Here is a 23,372-nt window from a genome sequence, read left to right as displayed (position 1 = left end):
TGTTCTTTATTCTATGATACTAAAATTCTAACATTGTTCAGACCTACAACGTTGTATATTTTTTACTTCGATCGCCGGAGTCCAAATCTTTGGGTCACAATCAACATTGATACCCTATCGTGTTTCCTTTCATACAATTAGGTTACACTTGAAGGTCTCTCGTCCTCCAATACATAGATAGTCACGGGTTACTGGTAGTTACCTGTTCCCACCTCATATTTATATTTGCTACATCATAATCCCTTTGTATTTAAGACAGCTCAAGGCAAAACTGACAATGTTTCACCCAAATTCGGTTCATCTTGTCCAATCTTTATTCACACATAAGTGTCGTCTGCTAGAGCAGAAGCGAGGTGTCGTCTGCCCGTCAGCTTTTCACGCATGCTCGACTCCAACAAGGTCGAGGAGATAAGAATACCAAGCTGCTGCTAGTCATTTGAAACTTTATACTCTTTTATAGGGTGAATAATTTATGTCTGCTCCCCAAATAGGGGTGAGTCCCTCGGCGTCCAACAGTTGAAATTTTTATGCCGGCAACATCTCTCATGTTTTGATAGTCTCCAAGTTCCACATAGCGGATAACGGCTAAGGTTATTGAAAAGCTTCCTAATAACTAGTCATGAAACTCAAGATACTAACCATAACCTCGACCTCAAAGTAAATGATAATGTATATAATAGCCTTGCCTGTTCAACCTTAAATATGTGTTGTACAAAGAAAACAATGAAGTCTTTAAACACTCCAAGCAAGTCAAATGGTAGGGAAGAAATGCTTTGCATAATCGGACCTTTCAGGCGCGGATTGATCCTTCTCAATTATACCGTCAAAAGCACAATATTCTCACAGAACATAAACTTCATCGATTTTCGTACCTGATGCGTGTTCAGCGACATACTTAAGCATTAAGTATTTCTTTTTTATGCATATACTTGGCACTGTGTCCATAGCTATCAACTATCAACGGTTACATATTTATTTTTCCCTTTGAAAGGTTGAACGCATGACTATTCAAGTCGTGTTTTTAACCTTAGGCAACAGGACAATGTTTATGTTCAGTGCGATCAAGCATAAAAGACAAATACAACCGTTTGTGACAAATATTTGTTTTTTAGGTTTCGTACTCTTGTCATTAACACGTGAGTCCTGATACCACGGGTAACGGTTTCACAGAGTACAACCTACAATCTGGAGATCACTATAAGTAAAATCGTTATATAAGTATGTCTAAAAACTCAAGCAATATTTTAGACAAGTTGAGTAATTTTCAACCATTTTCATAGTGCACAACAGAGAAAGCTTTCACAAATCCCAAGTGTTCGGAACTGACCTTATGTCTAATTGCGTTGACGTATTTTGTAAAATGTCACATGATCAGTTGTTTCTAATTTCAATTTAATCAGTGTCAATTACCCACTCGCCAATTTTTCGTTGTGATACGACTTCTAGTTTGGTTTCAGCCCCGGGCCCACACCTGCAGTGGAGGTTGCCATTGTCCACGAAGAAGCATTTTAGTCCCTCCAAACTAGCCACAACTTTGCAAATCCACCTCACGCCGACTGGTGAATAAAATTACATCCTCTGTTTTATCAAAGGCCAAAAGACTGCCAAATACAGATACCATAGGATAACATTTGTTAACCAACGACTTATATCCGATCAATTTACAGCATCATGGGTCAACAACAGATTTTTTCACTGAACAAAGTTTAATTAGTTTCCAATCCGTATTTGAACAACTCTCCTAATTTACTCTACCGGGCTGTCAAGCCCACTCATAGCCAGTCTCTCCTTTCTTAGCTGTACCCTGTATTTGCCCGGTAGTTTGTTTAACATCTACCTTTCTCTGAGGTAAAACACAGGTGAGTACGGTGGTCGCTACATGCTTGGTGAACGCGAGCTGACTCCACAACGTTCCTCCGTGCAAATACGTTATATGGGTGTAGCTGTGGTCCACCAACAGGACGTCAACGTTGATTTTGCAACGCCAGTGTCAAAGGTCAAGACTTGAAAAAAGGCGGAAATGCAAACGACACCTGTCAACTTTGCATATTTGACTTTCCATAAATTAACACTTTAGAGCTGCTTTTGTTGTTCAAGTTTAAGGCTAAAGTTTACTTCTGTTAAGTGAAGGCATTGGCGTCTCTATGCATCGCTTGTACATCTCTATAACATTTGGAGAGATGGGACGAAAGTAGACCTCATTGCGTATGTGTCTAACATATGTCATACGCTTCAAACTGTTCATGTTAAACTATGAACCATTGTGTCACTTTGTTTCATCTAACCTTGTGTGCTTTGTCTTAAACTAAACCTATCCATAAACATATTTCACAAAAAAAGACTTCCTCAACTCTCCAGGTTACAGCGACCAAAGAACACCATGCAGCTACCATCTCCTGTTGTACCTTTCTTCAGATGTCTTTCCGGGTTTTTTTATTTTCAAGCAAATGTAATTTCTATCTGAATAATAGTAACAACACGTTTGTCTCCACCCTGTTCCGAGTCTGTGTCGACCTGTTCCATATGAGCAGTGTAGCACGAATCCTCCAGCTCCAGAAGTAAGCTCCCTGGGGTGAAATGTGTATATTTTGATCCCATCGACCAACATCCCCGCATGAGACTAAAGCTTTTTTCTCCTAACTGTGCGTAACAAACTAGCTAGATACAATGGATGGAAATTATAGGAGAAATGTTGAAATCATTTTAAAAAGAACTCTGAACGCAATGTTACTATAGAAATTCTTGTTTGATGATACGTGGATTTAATGCCAATTAGATGTTTGCCAGAATAGTATGCTCAGCACGATGTCTACGGATTTTCTGGCCCAGCTGGTGTATACATGATATAAAATGTCCATATAAAATACTTTCAATGTACATAAATGTATTATCCTTTAATCTATTTCCGATGCTCCATGACACAAAGTTGATGGCGAGAGGAGTTTCTTTGTGATGACGAAGGTTTAATAGCTGTTTTATGACAATAATGTTTCAACTTGGTTCACAGCAAACACTTTGCACTCGCGGAAAGTTCAAATGTATTGCAACTCGCTTAAATACTTGTGTTATGATTTAATACAACCCTGTATGACCACTTCGGTCTTCAAATGAGGATAACCGCAACACCGTATGTATCAATTCAACTAATGCAGGTTAATTTGATAATTTATAACAATACTTTTGCAATTTACTAATTTAACTGAGTCAGTTTATGGGCATCAATGTCCCCGCATGTACAGATAAACACGGTTGTTTAGAAGGTGAAGGGTCCCATGTAAATACTCCCAGTTATCCGATGTTCGACACTACAGCAATACACTGACTATATGAGGACTGTTTAAGTGCAAAGCTTTCGCTTCGAGACAAAATGTTAGTTCGACACATCAAACTCGCCGTAGCGGTGTTTGACATTACCTTCTGTTGGATACAGTTACTACGTCCAGAGAACACACTGAAATGATGAAATATTCACCTATTCTACGCACCACGACAATTCTAAAAAAGGTGACAGTTTAACACTCGTCAATGTAATAATGGGTTATCCTTGAAGGGTGGACCATTGAAACTTTTCTTCACTCTACACCAATGTTGAAAAACGTGCCATTTTATGACTTGAGTCATTACAAGCCTATTCCATCTTCTATAAAGAAAAAATGTACATAACGACAAAAAGCACTTCAGAGCTGAGGTCCCTTTATTTGTCACACATCACGATGCTAAAGTTCTCTTCCTCACAAATAAATCATTGCTTGTTTATGAATTGTGACCGTTGGTGCGTCTTTCAAAGTGATCTCAGTTTACGATGATCATCTCACTTGTATACACATTCTCGGTTTGTCAAAGTAATCAAAATGATATAAAAAATATTCAGAGAATTACTCCATCCCAACGAAAAAAGGCATCAAAATGCAAGTAGATAAAAAACATTTCGTTACTCGGGAATTCGAATAAAGGCACAGTGAGGGGCGGGTTAACTGCCTCTGAGATTTTGTCTGTTTAGTACTCTGCTTGTGCAAAGGCGCAACGGGGAGCGGGGATAGAAGCAAAGTTACCTTATTAAAATGTACAAGTTTGTCAAAATGACTGCAATCTTGAAAACTTAGGCTATCACCAGGGATTTCCCGCAGTGTTAACTGCCAGTGAAATAGATTACCTCGCCACTGGTGGTTACGGAGGCACTCTGTAATGTGAAAGCGTACGGCAGCCTAAAACCTGTCCATCCATTTACGATTCATAATGCTGTATATATTGTGTAACGGCAAGGTGGGAAATGTACAGCATTCACTGTTTGGGTGGCGAAGACATTTGCTACTTTCACTTTATGGGATACAAAGTGATATTATGCTATAACAACCCGCCTGTAATTGTCCCGAGCCAATTATGCATGTTTAAATAAATGGTTAAAGTAAGTAAAGTATACACTTCAACATTGTGTTCGTTGTTTATATATTATCAAATATTGCCAGACAAAAGTAAATGCGTCAACATCTGTTTGTATAGTGTTATTACTCGAGATATACAGATAAGGTTTCCCTTTGAAGTATTTAAGTTTTGTGTTTTCCTTATTCGCTTTAAGCCAAAATCTCTGTATGCATTTGTGATACGCCTGGCTTTGCTTGTTAGTTTTTAGCTGTCCACAAGTTGATATTGACATGTGGCTTAACTTAACGACCAGCGTCCACTGCACAAACACTCTGACAACACCTAATGTCACTGAACATCAGTCTTAACGGACACCAACATACAAGGGATATATGTCTGTGTCTAATTTGTACCTCAATCTTATCCCCCATCAGATCATAGCGTTATCCTGCTCATCCTCATCCTAACAAGGGGATGTCCTCTAATCCGTTCATCAACATAATCATTATCAAGCATGAGAATACATCAGCTGTTGGTATGATTGTTGCCCCAGGTGCTGTCTGTCCACCTGCATCGCTACTCCACATCTTCCCCTGCCCCAAACTGCCCTCATACCCACCTTTTAAAACATGCTGCACCTATTCTCAAATTCACCTACACCATAAGTCCAAGAAAGTGTTTGAATTATAAGATGATCAATGTGAATATATCGCTTTGAACATACACCGTACTATAATCCCTGTCCTTCTAAAGAAGATACTTCTGCTTAGCCAAAGGATCAACAGAGATCTATATCACTGTCCTTTGAAACTCTGCTGAATCCTTCCCAAATAATCAAATGACGCTCTATGTCCAGCCCTACAATATTCTACCTATCATTTGTGACCACAGTTACTTTCATCCACCAACACCAATCCACAACACCTATTCCATCTTCCTTCGCCCATTATTCTGCTCGCAGGATCATAACCTGCAGATGGCGCTGCTAATAAGATAACATTGTTGGGGTTTAAACCTGCCCCCGGGATGCTGCACACAGGGGTAATATTAAATCATCAACATATAAGTCGGGCTTGTCAGGGGTGGTGTATTAACATGGAAAATGGCTTGACCAGGATTTTCAGTAATCATATACTTGGCTACTATCTTGTGCTCTCTTTACCAAAGGGTATTACACCCAACTCAGGATTGGTCATTACCCTGCTCAACCGCAGCCAGGGGGATAGACGAACACACCATCCTGTCTCAACAGACTGCATGAATCGCAGCTTAATTAGCTCAGCTCGCATGGAAAATAGCATTAACAACATTGTTGGTTTGACCCTTGTTGGAAACACAATAAAGCCGTAAATCAGTGTTTCGCAGGCACCAAACTGTTACCTTATTACCCCCTGTATTCGCGCTATATGAAAGAAGGAAATGTTTTTGAACTTGTCAGTGACTTTATGACAAGAACTTGGTACGTTATGAAGCTGCACTTTTAATATTTGTCGACCTCGATTTCATACACCCGGTATATGATTACTAAATTTGGACAAATATACCTGATTCGGTTCTTTTTGTCAGGATAATGAAACCCGCAGTAGTACCATATATATATGAGTTTCAGTTTGAGTTTTCGAGAAGCATATGCCTGTTTGGTTGTATCGGTCATCGGTCTTATTACATTACAATGTTAATCAAATGCATTCCCGTCACGCTAACAAGGGTCAACGTCGACGTTTGTCTGGGGCGTGATTACGCTGGTAATCGCTGGTGTAATATCGAAAAGACTTGGTTATGTTCTTCATCTGTGTAAGGACTGAGGTACAATTACAACCACGAGTGAGGTCCGTGAAAGATAAACATTGGATGATTTAACAATTAGAATCACATTATCTCATTTCATACATGCATGAATCTATAAATATCCCTGATACTCCTCGCGCAAAATTACGTCATCTGTTCCCGGTCTTACACCTCTGTCTGGTTCCGCGTGGTGGACAGTGGTCAGCTGAAATCGGGAGGGCGTGGCCAGACATACCCTGGGGCAAAGGGTAAATGACCACTAAATCATGTTTAAGATCAGGACAAACGGCCACGGGGTGAGACAGGTAGATTGTCAAGCATCGTCTACTTCACGCTGTTGACCACAGTGGCCAGATGGATAAAGATTTCATTTAGATATTCCGTACGTGACAAGATGTCACATTGTCATCGCGCACCATCACTGCACGACGGTATTTTGTGTAAAAAATACATCACGTATCAATATGAATTTGAAAAGCACTCCAAAAGATTTAATTCCCTTGACTGACACAATGTAATTGTCACGGACATCAAGATAATATGAAAGATGAGAACTATTTTTATGGATATACAACTTCTTTACTCTGTATATGCGACGTTTGGACATAGATTGTAATGTCGTTGTCAAGCAAGTAACATTAGAACCGAGAACATTAATGTTATTTGCTTGACAACGATATTAGAATCTATGTCGCAACGTCGCTTACACAGATTAAAGAAGTTGTATATCCATAAAAATAGTCGTCATCAATAATCTAGTCAAGTTGTAAAATGCCAAAAAAATCAAGATAAAATATTGGATTGTTTATTAAATAGAATGGTCACCAATAAAATGGTCACCAATAGCTATCGGAATACATTTTCTAATAATTAAATGACTAGGTGACAAATAGTTTTCAGGTTTGGAGAGAACAGCAAGCTGGACACTTAACGTCCTTCTATATTTAATGTCATTTGGGTCGCAATGAGCGTCATGACGTTAAGACAGCGATGTGTTTAAAATTGAAGTTGAAATTGACTCATGTTCTTTAGAAGAAAGCGATGCTACACAATTTTGGTGCATAAACTGTATGCACATGAAGTATAACAACTTATTCGTCGTCAGGAAAAAAAAGGTATTTCTACTCTGATTGAAAAAAACTCTGAACAACCAATGTCTCCCTTATTTAATATCTCCGCTAACACCTTGTCATTCTGTTCCATTTCAATATTCAGATAATTCAGCTCGTCACTGAAAACGCCGTATGTTTATATCTAATATTACTATTGAAAATGAACTCTGGTATGTGAATTAACTTATGGTTCTCGGTAAAACCTTCTCTGACAGACATGCAATAGCTTGCACATTCCAAAGGTAATTGATTTAAAATTATGTATGTATCCAATACTCCTCCAAATGTATCATGACTGTGTCTAACCATAAACACCATTGTGTAAGACTGATACATGGCCAATGTGTATTTAAGGGTGGTATTTTATAGATCTTGGTAAACATCCATTCTCTGACGCAGGCATGCAATAGTTTGCACATTCCAAAGGTAACTGGTTCAAAATTATGTATGTATCGAATGCACCTCTAAATGTACCATTACTAAGTGGAACCATGAACACCATTGAGTAAGACTGGTTTAGGGTCACTCTGTATTCATTGTGTATTAAGTATTCTTTTGTAGTATCTCCTGTTTCAAGACATGCGGTGGAATATACCGTGCATGTGTATGGCTGTCAAATGAAAAATTAATGTTCGACACTTTATATAAATTCAATAGTTGCAGGGTGTTTTGTTAGCTGCAAATGACGCTTGGGGCTAAGTCGTGCACGTTTTCGCGGTTTCTTGTGATGGTTATGAATGATTCCAGTTTAATGCCGATTCGAACAGGTATCATAGGTAGTAGGCACGTATCATATCTGCGAAATTCAGGTTGGTGTTGTCAGACCAATGATATATGGTGCGAATGCGGGATTCAAACACAAGACTACCGTATCCTAGCCATATCCTATGGTTATAGAGCGGGAAAGCCACATTTCAGAAACACAGAGTTGAAAATGGTTTGGCTCAAGCGGCAATAGGCATAGTTGAGTGATTGTATGAATGTTGTTCTCACGGCTATGCGCTGTAAGCTAATCCATGCTGCCGCAAATAATGGGTGTCAGGTATTGAAATATTCATTATGTAAAATATAGAAATTCAGTTGAAAAGTCCAGATCACAAATACTACAACCTTAGCTAAAACCTTCAACCAGAATAAGGAAATTGCCCATCATATGCCAGTTAAACAAAACACGAGACAAGTCATCAAAAGAATACAATTTTAATCCATTGTGATCAGTGAGTGATCCTGTTTTGAAAAACGGTATCCCCTTACTCATTTTGGCTTCCCCGGCAACGCGACACTCTGCAGCAATCCACTAAGGAATTTAATATTTGATCTACCCGTCTGAGAGGAGGTTCTTTTCCTTCCCTTCCATTAGTGAAACGTCTTGGAAATTCAATGTATTATTCATCAACAGATGGTCATGTCTACTTATTGCAGTCAAAGGGAAATATAGTTAAGTCGAGGTCATACCGACCAGAGAGATATCGAGATACCGCTAGTTCGATAACTATAGTTCGAACTAATGTCAGATAGTAGTGTCGATACGATATTATAATCAAATATATATTTGATTTCATGTATTTAAACAAGGATGTGGCCGTGACGTCATTGTATCATATGCAAGTGGAGATAAACGTGTCCCAGTTGTCGAGATTAGTGCTGTACGGTGTCAGTTCCCTCTGGCCAGTATCAACGAGAGTGACAGACGCGGACGTTCAGTCACACTGACCAGCAGAACATTGCTACCACGACCTATAAACTCTGTCCTTGGTCAACGAAACTGCATGAAATGGACATCTAGAGTGACCATCAACAATGTCGTCTTTGCACTGGACAATGGGTGGATTATTGGTGATTGCCTATGGCCACAATCTAACAGTAGATAAAATCTACCCGCCTCCTTACCCCCAAGTGTCTATTGTCTGGGTGCAGCGCCTGGCCTGGTACTATTTCCTCGCCCATCTTTCCATTCAAAGAATTTTTTATTACATACAGAGTTAATCCTATTTTTGTAAATCAATTCTACTCAACCTGAAAAATTAACTCATTGGATTAATTTTTAGCATCGCCTCTCGGTCTTGACCTCTGTGTTCAAGGGGATCCATTTCATTAAATGACAGTAGGGGGACTTTTAAAACGGCTATGGTCTCCCAATATGTGGCGGTCACACTGATTCCACTTTTCCTTTCTTGTACATAGGGGAAAACGCGATTTTCAATTCCAAGTATATCCTCTTTACCTACGTTGTACAAAGCGTAGTGTAAACATCATAATATCACCGTTGGGTTATGTTATTGCAAATGGTGGCGAAATGAGCTTCTGTACAAGGTTCACGCTTGATAAGATACAAATAATAATACAAACACATGAAAGCGTTTTTCATTTAATTTCATGACCACATATTGTTGAACGTGGCAAAGTTTGCATGTACTTAACCTTTTAGAACAGAGTTTAATAATCCTGTTTTCTACTATATCGCGTCGTGACTTGTTTATAAAGGAATTATATGGCGCTCATAACCAGAGTGCAGAACGTGGATGACACCTTCTGGCACCAACTTTTTACAGGTTCTAAAAACTGTTCATGGGGAGTCTTTTTTCACATTATTATTTTTTAGCTGGGAATATTTTCGCTTAGACACAAAGGCCGTTTTTGTGCCTTACCCCTGTACTAGAATGAATAAAAAATATGTTAAATGGCTAAGCTGATGACAGCATATGTTAAGTATGAGGTGGGTTAACCTTTTTCAAAATTGCAGAAATAACAAGATGAGACACGCCAAAACATTATACCACGTTGTGAACCGAATCCAGATTTTAACCATGAGCCAAATTTTTGGGACACAGCGAGCGCGTGGCCCAATATACTTCCAGTGACGTATTGTTACGGTTGGCCTTTTTAGCAAGTTCAGCACATTTGCTGCGGTTATTCTGATTATTGAGCGACATGGAATCATTAACTGTGGCTGAAAGCTCATCCTGGATTCCAAAAAAGGATATTTTTATCAATTCATCCCGTTGTGTACCATTTTTTAATTTATTTTATATGCTTTCATGTCTTTGATACATACATACATACATACATACATACATACATACATACATACATATATACATACATACATACATACATACATACATACATACATACATACATACATACATACATACATACATACATACATACATACATACATACATACATACATAGTTCTTCATATGATGTATGTTTCGTGTGTAGCAGTGTTGGCCAAGGGGCAAAACCATTAGCGATTCGGATGTGATTCCAGACATGGATACAATGCGAAAAACCTATTTTTATAATAAATGAAGCGTCGTAAATATTCTCTCACTCTTTCATTCGAGTAAGGTCGCCTCGTCTGTAAATGTCGTACAAATGAAGCAAATTATAAAGAAACATAATAGGGCGTTTGTGTCATAAATTCAAATAGCTGTATTAGTTAGTAATCAGTACAAATAATAGTATTTAGCAATTAATCAGAATTAATAAAAACATGGAGTTGTTATTTTCTGGTTGATGTTAGTGTGAATATATTTTAAGGTAAAACGTAACACAAAAAAAACTGATAATGGCCTGGAGCCTTGAACATCTCTTTGTGATACACGCGCTGCATTCTAACGCTTCTTGAATATGCATCAAGTCATTTAACACATTGTACAGTTACTTCGATCCTACCATCAGCAACCAACTGAGGAAGAAACTGTATTGTGAATACATAACTTAACATTCTGTCACCAGAATTTGATTATAGGAATTGAGGACTAATAGAAGGATGCGTTTCTATGGTTACAGTGGTTTATCTAAAACGGAATATCATGCGAAAGAGAAGCGTATCATGGGCGTGACTGCTGGTGTTCAGTTCAGCTGTACATATATTGCATTGTGCCCCAAATATAAACTGCACCGTTTATGAGTCCCTATATAAATAAATACAGATACACACGATTTCTTTATAAAAAACACACAATAAGGACATTGCATGCTATAAAGAATACACGGAAAACCCCTCTTTACAAGGGGTTTCTGCTTAAAAGCAGAATCGATTTACGACTCCGGCTCGATCATGACCATGTGTTTATGCATCATAATAAAATTGTGATGGTGCATCTGTAGACAGACAGATAGATAGATAGATAGATAGATAGATAGATAGATAGATAGATAGATAGATAGATAGATAGATAGATAGATAGATAGATGGATGGATGATGGATGGATGGATGGATGGATGGATGGATGGACGGACGGACGGACGGACGGACGGACAGACAGACAGACAGATAGATAGATAGACATCTTCCTGTTTTAAAATATCATCCACAGTGATTGTTTTATAATACATCAAAATGAACAATACTTGATTTCATATATTAGTTAAAGAAAAGAAGACACAATATCAAGACAAGGTGCCTTTTTAGAAAATGTGTAATCAAAAGTTAAAAATTCCCTGAATGGTTTGGCACAGTACATTTTTCTTTACAATTGTCGCTGATTAATCCATTTCCCCACAAAAAAACAATTCATCATATCTTAATTAAGCCGATGACATCTTCATTCCATGTTTTGTTAAACTCTGACGCAATACAGACTAATCCCCAAAGAAATCCACACCAATTATCAAGTGATTTATACAATCTTATCAACACAGCATCACAGATGATTACAATTTGCAAATGTTAATCTCGTTTGCACTCAAGACGCCGATCACATTTGATATGAAAGCCTGTTGAGAATTCATACTGATATAATGAATCTGAAACGTAATCAATTACAAATAGAGCTGTGTCGATTTCAATCACCCAACACTACGTGAGGCAGTATGTGGGTATTAACGGTTTTGTACTTGCATTGTAGGGTTGTGTGCCTTGGCTCTAGGATACCCGTAAGTGTTGAAGTAAGGGGGCAAGGAAACATGTGCCCTGTGTATAAATTTCCCCGAAACATAAGCTCATAAATATGAGGGTTGTGCGGGAATAACAGTGATGTGCAGAAACCTGAGCTATCAAGGCATAAATCACTCAGCTGGGATTTAGCCAGATCAGAGGGTTTTGATATATCGAGAAATAATTTACGCTTTGTTGTCGTGGTGTTAGGAATCTGAAGATTTTTCCGTGGTGTCTCTCTGAAACGTTGTTGATGATGACGTTTAATTAAATGTTAAAACTCTATTAGTCTTTGATAGGACAGACCCGCGCACTATCAGGTGAACCAAATATTACGCATCTGTCATCTCAATCAAAATAAGTGTTAAGGAATTAGCATCAAATATACATATTTTACCGTTATCTGTTAAATTGCTTTTAACGGGAAATTAACAGAAGAAAAATATCAATTATTTGACCCTGTTGAACTCATGAACTAAAAAATACAAAACCGCGTCCATGAGAGCAGGGAGGGGGTGCACGTCTTACTGAGAAGAAAGATGTTTATGTCATGGCAATGTCTTCGTAAATTGTTTTTGTTTACACAGGTGTGAGGTAGTACAGGTGTGAAAACATTTTCTTTACTATATAACCACAGGACTCCATAGCTACAACATGGAACACACTTACATTTTATATATACTGTCTTCCACTAAACCCATGCTGATAATTATGTTGAAGTATTCTCGTTTATGATGATTTATTCACTTGCTATTCTAATGAAGTATTCTTGCCTTGTTACAATAGCTGATATAAATGTACATACCACCACTTGAATATGAAATAAGCTCACATTGTTTCATTACAGTGGCTTTTCAAAGAAACTGAAACATAAAATATGCATGTTAAAATTATGTATACCATCCGATTTGATTTGATTTGATTATGTATATTATCCAATTTGATTTTATTATGTATATCATCCGCTTTGATTTTATCAATGTTTATGTCAAAGACGTTAGACAAAATGAACCAAGCCCTGTAGGTATATAGAGTATTTATCCATATACTCTGATTTAAATAAAATTTTACAACAGAAATGAACATGTTAACAGTACTTTCTGGTACGAAAACACTAAAATTAGCCAACCGTTTTTACCCAAGCAAAATGTAAAGGTTGGTATAAGGTGTAAAATGCGCTCAAAATTCAAAGGAAGATGTAATGTGATGTGTCTGTATTTGTGTAACAGTGCCAATATTTTCTTCTGGATCAGTGTATTTGTTTCCTGTACACAAACAAAATACTTGGAGACATGTCCTTCAATAATGTTAAGCCATTTCACACAGATTTCATCTCCGTATCGGAATGCATGTTGGGTCTATACACTATGTATGGCTAGGGTAGTGTTATTGGTAGTAAACATGCTTAATTAAGGGGATGAACTTTTGGACTTGCCAGTCATGGTGATTCATCATAAACCATCAATCAAGGTGACCATCTCGAACACAGACTCACCTGGGGGCTAATCAACACATGTTGGCAGGTGAAAATTGTCCCACCTCATCCGTCAACTTTACACCTCTGACTGCTCGACAGCTTTCAACATATATGTGTAATATACATGTTATGTACACATATCATACTCCTTTGTGGTGTGTGGTGCAACATGAGTGCTATTGCAATTACTAAATGTTATGTTTATGTATGCAGTGTTTTACATATTATACCCTCAGGACAGAAGTACTCGCGTGAAACCATCTACTTGGAACTTGGAACGCTCTTCCGCAGACTACGACCAGCTTCAATGTGTACGCTTAGACTTTTTTCAACCTTATATTAAGTTTTTTTCATAAATTATCGTGTTTGTCTGTTTGTTTGTTTGTTTGCTTAATTTCTGACAGTTCAAAATTGATGTGCATTTTCTGTCTGTATTGAGATGTGTGAATACTGACCTGCCTAAACTGCAATGTAGTCACTATGTTGGTGGTTTTAGCATATATAAGAAACAGAAAAATGGATTATATATAACACACACATATATATATTATACACACACACACACATATATATACACTCACACATATGTGTGTGTGTGTGTGTAATATATGTGTGTGTTACAAAACCACTTCAAAACCTACCAAAGAAATATATACTAATATTCATGAAATACTGAAAGTAAACAAATTATATGATTATATGCAAGCCATCTTCTTTATATACATAATAAGTAATATATCATCAAATGCATGCTATATGTGCAATAAACAAATTATATAATGCTCCTTAACATATACGATAAGTAAAACGCCATAAGACACATGCTTGTATACATGCATTATCACAAATTATATAAACGCTATCCCCTTAATATTCAGGATAAGTAATACACCATCAATTACATACTAGTAACCATGCATACATACTAGTATGCATGGAATTTACATACTATATACATGTTATCTCCTTACTATATAAGTTAAGTAATCACACGCACATAACGACTTTATGATTTGACTATTTCCACCACTGCATATATTGTCTGCACATGTTCTGTTAATATTGTGGAGTAAATACTGAGCATATGTTTCATTGTACACAAACATATAACCACATATGTCTATCGGAATGTGCAGGTTGATTATTGCATTATGTATTATATTTGTATGACCTGAACAATTGCATGCGTTTTGAACTCAACCAGATAACCCATCATAATTTCATATAAATGATCAGGAAATCCGTTTGTATATATGCATTGTACTTTGGTTAAAGTATTGAAATTGTGAATCAATACAGGACACGTATGCCAGTACATCAGTACACAAGCGATAGCCTACCCAGGTGCCTTACGCTTCAAAAAGGTTTGAGTGAATTAACAGGTTTCTTAACATTTATAAAAGGTTGTTCTATCACTGAAAGTGCATCTTCACTAAGGTACAGTTGTGTTTACATATGCTAAGCGACAGCCCCAGTACGGTAATGGTTGTCACTTATAATGTCTGAGTCAGTTTAGCGAAAGTCCAGTAACTATTCAAAAAAAATTTCTGTGTTTCAGAACCACTTCTTTGCTCAGTACACTTATTTTCAATTTTTCACAACCGTGAAATGACAGTTCGCCGGGATACATAAACAGACTACTGAGGTTTAACCACCAACAATGACACAAATACAGCAGTATAACAGCCATATCACAACGCTATGTCAAGGTCCACATCAAGACTTGTGACAACCGTGATGTAACGGTCAACCATGACATAGATACAGCAGTAGAACAGCCATATCACAACGCTATGTCATGGTCCACATCAAGACTTGTGACAACCGTGATGTAACGGTCAACCATGACATAGATACAGCAGTATAACAGCCATATCACAACGCTATGTCATGGCCCACATCAAGACTTGTGACAACCGTGATGTAACGGTCAACCTTGACATAGATACAGCAGTATAACAGCCATATCACAACGCTATGTCATGGTCCACATCAAGACTTGTGACAACCGTGATGTAACGGTCACCCATGACATAGATACAGCAGTAGAACAGCCATATCACAACGCTATGTCATGGCCCACATCAAGACTTGTGACAACCGTGATGTAACGGTCAACCATGACATAGATACAGCAGTATAACAGCCTTATCACAACGCTATGTCATGGCCCACATCAAGACTTGTGACAACCGTGATGTAACGGTCAACCTTGACATAGATACAGCAGTATAACAGCCATATCACAACGGTATGTCATGGCCCACATCAAGACTTGTGACAACCGTGATGTAACGGTCAACCATGACATAGATACAGCAGTATAACAGCCATATCACAACGGTATGTCAAGGTCCACATCAAGACTTGTGACAACCGTGATCTAACGGTCAACCATGACATAGATACAGCAGTATAACAGCCTTATCACAACGCTATGTCATGGCCCACATCAAGACTTGTGACAACCGTGATGTAACGGTCAACCATGACACAGACACAGCTGTGGGGCAGCCATAATACAGCGGTATGCCATGACATATATCTGACATATTTACAGTTGTATGACAGCCATGATACAAAGGTACATAAAGGCCTACATCTAGACGTATGACAATTGTGATATAACGGTCAACCATGGTATGTATACAGCTGTGTGACAGTCATATTGCAAGGGTATAAAATGACTTATGTCAAGACGTATGATGACCGTGATGAGACGGACCCATTATGGTGATACATAATACTTACCATTGAGGTATAACATTGCAATTGCACAACTACCGTGATATCACTGATATCAAAACGTATATCCAATAATCTGACAACGTCCGTGTAATAATACTGGGAGGTGGGATAATCAAGTGGTTAATGCCTTGGCTCGTCACGCAAAGACCCGGGGTACAATGTGTAGGATGTGAAACCCATTTCTGGAGTCCCCCGCCTTGATATTGTTTGCCGAAGGCTCGGTAAACTCATTCACTCACGCATACAACTGTACGCTATGGTACATATCAAGTCGTATGACAGTCGTAACATCACAGTTCGGAAGGTGTACAACCGGTTCGGGTAACAACATATGTATGTTAGTATAGTGCAAGGTCAAAACAATAAGAAAACTATAACACTACAACACAGTTTCTTTCATAGATTTGGGGACAGTGAACTAGCCTAATAGTTAAAGCGTGCGCTTGTCGGGTTCGATTCCAGTTCTTGCTAGAATATTGCAAAATGTGGCAACTCACTCATCTTGTGGCAACTCACTCAAATGTGTGTTTTCATATACTGAAGGACAAAAGAAACTTACTTTTGCCAACCTTTTCATAATATCAACTTAAGAAAATATAATCAAATGAAAATTGCCCCATAATTATTGCCAACAAGGCTTCGATTCTGGCCAACATCAGCTCTCAAACTCATCTCTTGGCAACTTTGCATCGAGAACGGCAAAACGGATTTTTTTAAATTAAATGCGTACTGAGGAACGCTGCTGACAGACAGTCACCGCCGTTCGAGTTGTCCAGACCTTCTTTCACGTCAACGACGTCAACGTCCTGCCATTGCCTGCACGCTCTATTGATATGTCGCCAATCGGGTACGTATGGGGCCACCTTGAGAAAGAATCCACCAATTACTAGACAGCAAATAATTCAGGCCTTTGTCGAAAAATGGAGCCGAATCCCAGCTGACATCATCAGACACCTCACACCTTCATCCAAAAGACGTGTGTTTGCATGTATTCCATCCAGAGGTGGTCAGACTCGCTATTTTAGACTTCTGTTCACACTTTGCTTTGTTTCTCGAATGGACCCACTGATCGTGAAGTCTCTAATTGACCCAATGTCGATCACATATCATTAAATTATCAGCCTTGTTAAAAATTGAACGTTTGTACCTAGCACGTGCCTATGTCATTGCTTCACAAATTATAAATTGCAACCTTCAATTTCTTGTTGTTGTTTTAAGTGAGATCAAAATGAACGAGAAAGTTTCTTTTCTCCGTCAGTATATATATATATTGTGTGAAGAACCATCACTGTATGCACTCACAATAGATTTACATTTGAAATGAAATCACTTCGGGGTATTGATATATACTAAAACAAACATAAGTTATAAACCTTTGCAGAGATGAAAGGGTTTTCACACCAATTTTATATAGATAGTGAAATGTTCATATCTAAACTATCATGTCTAAACACCATTTTAAGGTGAAAACATGTGGTCATCTATTTCCAGCTTAAAATGACAGGGATAAATGTTACATATCGTATGCGATCCGATCCCTGTTCGCGATGGATTACGCAGTTTGTTTCGTTGTGTTGTTTTCACCGAGACGGGCGTTATGCTGATAGATACACATTCCTGCAAATGTTCAAACCAATACAAATGTAGAAAATCTAAGAGAATATCTGTTCTGAGAGGCAGTGTCATATGTTACTACACATATAGATATGAACCGTCGGAGCTAAAATGCATCAAAAGTAGAGTGACTTTGCGATGGGGTATGTTGGATGAATGATGTTCAAAGCCGCAATCAGCAATTTTCCAGTAGTACGGTGACGGTCTGTAAATAATAGAGTCTGAATACAGTGATCAACAGCATGAGCATCAGCCAATTACGCAATTACGATCCCGATGGCATGTGTCAACCAAGTCATCCAGTTTGACCACCCGATAACGTTAGTCGTCTCTTACAATACACATGGGTTACTGTTCAAGATCAGTTCAAACCCGGATCTTCAGGAACCGATGGGGCAGTTATGCATTAATGCCTGAAGCGCAGTAGGTGATAAGAGGGGTGGCATTTCACAGTACACTGTAACGGGCAGAGCAAAGCAGGTATTTTATAATGACTTCCAGTGTATATTCGTGTACCTGACTTTAACATTGCACCTTCGTGTACATGTAACATCTACAAATACACTGCCATATTGGTGCCCCCTTGCATGATCACCATTACCGATCCCCGCTGTTCATAAGTGAAAAATGGCCATTCAACTGATGAACCGGGGTCATAAATATGTTATTGTTACCTGAACCCACACCCCACACCCCCACCCCCAAACAAACAAAGCACGAACACCCACTACAATCACGCTCTGAATGGCTTTTACTCTCTCTACTCCACCTCACACATTCACTCTCTCTCTCTCTCCCTCTCTCTCTCACACACACACCCTCTCTCTCATTCATTCATTCATTCAATGTAACTTTGAAACAGTCGAAATAGAAACAACGAGAAGATATTTTTTTTAAAAAAAATAGGTATTAACATTTTAATTTTTGTGATATAAAATCAAAACATACATTTTGCCACATATACACAAGAGCATTAGGCTCAAAGTGTGTCGTCACTCTCATCGTAATCCCTCTTCACATAATTGACACCTTAATGTTTGCCTCTGTAAGCCGATTAGGGGGACTGCCCCTCCCGCATGCACATGGGCTTTCAAGACAGCATCGGCACGCGTGATTGATTTTCAGGCAAAATCGATGACTTTGGGTTCAACTGGTAATGCAAGGGCGATTTATCACCAGGGTGGCGATAACCGACTACTTTGATACATAAGTTATAATATCCGACATTCATCATTCGGAGCAACCATGGCATCTCTCCTGTGTAGCTCTAATATGTAGAGTTACACTGGACAGTGTCTCAGGTATGTGATGTAATTTAGAAACAAAAATGCAGTATGGCGTAATATGACTTTAGTGGATTGCGTTGCCGAATTTCCAATATCGCTTTACAATATTTCTGACACGGTAATAAGTTCACCTAAATATATTTTACAGGTGAAAGTCAAAGCAACCTCAGGTTTGTTTAAACAAATCTGTGAACTCTCGGTGTAATACGTAATCTCTTAATAAACATTATGACAAAGTTGTGATATACTGAGAGTATGGATGATTTTTTAAAGGTTAAACAAAGACTTTCATAAATCATAACTGCGTGTTAAAATCAGGGTATATGACACATGAAGTTTTCAATATGGTTTTGTTCTTAAACGGCTTTGGATACGTGCAAGAACCTCGGACATACACCCTAGATCGGGGAATAAGCCGGTACTTTAAGCCTATTCTTTACAAAGCTGGTTTATCACACATAAACACAGAAGCGATTTTAAACACTTACAACATGTTACAATCTAATGAAAAGTGCAAACAATACAATTGGATTATTCAATAACGCAGTATTTGTCATCTCAAGAGTTACGTGGCATATGCAGCAACAATGACATAGAAAACGGCATTACACACACACGTGTGTGTGTGTGTGCGTATGCGCATTGTATTTTATGTGGAATGACAGTATGACACTGTGGTATTTTGTGAGACATTTCCTTACATTAACGACTTTGCCTCACATTCGATATGTCATCTATGCACAAAATGATATTTTCAATCAATTTTAGTAACATTTTCGTTTCTAGTACTCCTGTTTCTCATTTTCAATATTGATGTACTATATCAAATCCTTTGTTTAAGTGAATCTTGTACCAACCATCTTGTTTTGGGGAGTTTCTACCATTTTATATGTAGGACATTCTTAAAAAAGAACAGGAAATTCAAATCTATCAATCATCTATCTGTCATGCAATGCACTTTTCTCGATGCAAAGCTGCCAAGAGATGCATTTAAGCGCTGATGGTCAGAATCGAACCCTTGCTGTTGGTAATAATTAGACCATTAGGTAATAATTATGGTTCCAAACAAGGATCTATACAAATGTGTTGATAAACTAAACAACTTCGAAAATAATTGCATAATGTTAATATATCTGACAAAGGAGACGAGTTCTGAAACCAGACATAAACATACTTTATAATAATAAAATTATATTCATCAACCATTTTAGCTGAAACAACAGTGTGTGCCGCCATGAACTGAAGTATTTTATACTAAAGTACAAACCGACAATTCTCTCTTCTTCTCTGTGGAAGTATATATCCATTCCTTGTTTATTACGAACTACATCCAACTGATCTTTCGAACCTATTCGAAAAAGTGACTGTTGTCGTTTACTTATATATGCCGCGTAATCCTCATGCATAAAGAAAACATTCCTCGGATTAATTTTGACAAACAGCACAAAGCATCTGAAATCAAGATATATGGGAATTTCTTACATATAATCTATGAGTTAAAGAACGTTTTGTGCGTTAACAGCATAACCTAGACAAGTGAAGTGGCGGTCAGATTTCAAAGTGAATGCGTAAGTGCTCCTTTTGCACTAACGACCAGTATAAATATGTTAATTATTAATCGGATATCGTTTCCATATCAAATTTTAACAAGGTTCTGAACCTCTGTAAACAGTTTACATACCTACAATCAAGAGATAAAACGTTCAGGTGATCTTATATTCCGTTTTTCTTTATCTAATAAGAACGTTAATTTCGTTGCATGTAAGTGTATGCATCACCACAATTCATATTAATACAAAGTTAGTACGGGGAGAGACCAAGTATTTTTCGAGAATCCGCATTATGCCTTATAATGACCGTAACGCAGTTGAATGGCTACTGAAAAAGAACACTTAATTTTTCACAAAAGGGTAGCTGGCACAAATATCCTGTATTTTCAATAAGGGCTAACAAGAAAATTGTCTTTTTTTTCTGCACAATTCTACTTTTATATGACTAATAACGTCAACACACTCTTCTGGAAGGAGAGCGGTAAGAATAGCTTAAGATCACGGTGCTGGTAGTACTTTTTGAAAATAGTTTTTCGATGTCATGGTGGATCAAACATTTTGAAATATGAGCGCAGTTATATTCATATATTTATTTTCAATTTAATGCTTTGATGGCAAAGGAAATACATTTTAAACGTGAATATAGACATCATATGTGTCACTATAACCAGGGGACGACAGCGAATATGGTTACCTCTTTTGATGAATATTAACACTACAGAGGGATACTTACATTCTGAGCGTTTGGCCGAATGGTGATGAATGTCTTTCTGAAACATGTGATGTCTTGAATAATTTGCAAAATACTCCATTAAATACCCCAAACGCCTGTTCGAAAAGCGTGGAGAGAAAAGCTGCCAGACTTAATTTACTTTGATATCAAGAGGAAAAACCAATCGCTGATGGATCAGCTGCGAGTAAATGCACTCTGAATCATCACCTGACTGCCGAGGATGAAGATGATATGTTGATTGTAGATGAGAAAAAGCTTTCCGATCGAGTTAGACATCAAAAAGAGTCATTACAATTGAAATTTGATTTATTGAGGAGTTTTGTGGATAATTTTATCAGCATGGGCTCATGTTTAGAAAGCCATGACTAGAAAAAAACACCAATCATTCAGGCAAACATCGATATATTTCTAAAATGTGTTTAGGTGAAACAGATGCAGCACGTGGAAATATAGATTATATTTTAAGAAAACGCCCGATCAATTTTAGCTTAAAAAACATAATAGATATGCAAGTGAACGTGGTACAATTAAACATACATGATGTTTTAAGGGAACTTTGCATGTACTATGATATGTGTACCAAGTATCTCATTTGATTTTAATGGGTACAATTATGCAAACAAACGCATCAATCAACACAAAAACGAAGTGTCACACCTCGTGAGCCATTGTTGTGTGATTACATTTTTGGAAAGTACTATGCCTGATTTCACGAGTGGTCACAAACTCCTCCATGACACTGGGATATTGCCACAAAATTGTCATTTAAAAATGGGTAACATCCAAATGAGAGCAAACAAGACTACATAGTATTTTAATCACGATATGAATATACTGTTCAGAATGTGTTAGTACATCTGTGTTTGAATATATGCATTGACATCTGCAATAAAAATGTTTTGAATGTGCGTCTCCTTCTAATGTTTTGGGTATTCCATTTTTAAAAAGAATCTGGAATTTGGCTGTTGTGCTCAGTGGGTATAAAATATCAGAAAAAAAACAGTATCTGCTTACTCTAAGCGATATATACGCGTAGTAAATTCTGGCATTATTTACAAAACCTGTCTTTAATACATACTGGTTACAGAAAGTGCGCACGTTTCTTCAAAACACATTTTTAATGTGAAACAGTTCCCATCACCGATACATATATATTATATTTGTTCCTTTGATAAACATATTACAATGCTCTCGGTATGAACATTACATTCAAATACATTTCTGTAATGCCACACTATATTTAAATTGAAGAAGACGAAATGTACAGATATGTCAAATCTTGACACACTGCTATAGACAGTAACGCTATCTTTGATTCCCTATCGTTCCTTCATCACAGTATTGTTTACAGAAAGAAGAACAATAAATCTCAACACGGACATTGAACTCAGGAGTGGACTTACCTCCACACACAACAAACACCAGCGCTTCATGAATATGTGTGATATGAAGCCATGCACCTTCTACACTAGTATTTAATGTCGAATATATGAAAAAGTGGTGTTAGCAAAACTATAAAAATAAGTCCCTCAGATCCCTCATTTGGCCGAAGGAAAACGCTTGCTTTGTATCAAACACTGGATAATGGTTGGAGCTTTACTTCCAGTATGGAGCTCCCTATTTCATGACAACTGGAAATCCATCGTTAATCCATGTTTGTTTATTATAGCCCGCGTTTTCCCTACTAAAGTTCTGCGTGTGTGTGTGTGTGTGTTTTTGTCACTAAGCGAGACAATCACAGAGTCATCATATATCGAATTTCAGTTTTCAGTATAGAGGATGTTTGTAGGTAAAATTATCTATCAATAACATT

At 37.7% G+C, this 23,372-nt stretch overlaps 1 long non-coding RNA gene across 1 annotated transcript in view; it reads right to left on the bottom strand.

The window, feature by feature from the left end:
* Nucleotides 1–23,007, bottom strand: part of LOC137284766 (uncharacterized) — a 30,006-nt gene extending 6,999 nt beyond the window's left edge. The window contains exons 1-2 of the long non-coding RNA XR_010956918.1: nt 22,963–23,007; nt 21,560–21,596 (exon numbers count right to left, since the gene is read on the bottom strand). This is a non-coding gene — a long non-coding RNA (uncharacterized lncRNA). The remainder of the gene's footprint in view (nt 1–21,559; nt 21,597–22,962) is intronic.
* Nucleotides 23,008–23,372: the final 365 nt, after the last annotated feature.

Source organism: Haliotis asinina, chromosome 5 (genome assembly GCF_037392515.1).
Source record: "Haliotis asinina isolate JCU_RB_2024 chromosome 5, JCU_Hal_asi_v2, whole genome shotgun sequence".
Taxonomy (NCBI): Eukaryota; Metazoa; Mollusca; class Gastropoda; order Lepetellida; family Haliotidae; genus Haliotis; species Haliotis asinina.
Note: the sequence above shows the minus strand (reverse complement) of the source record. Positions and strands in the feature narration are given on the sequence as shown.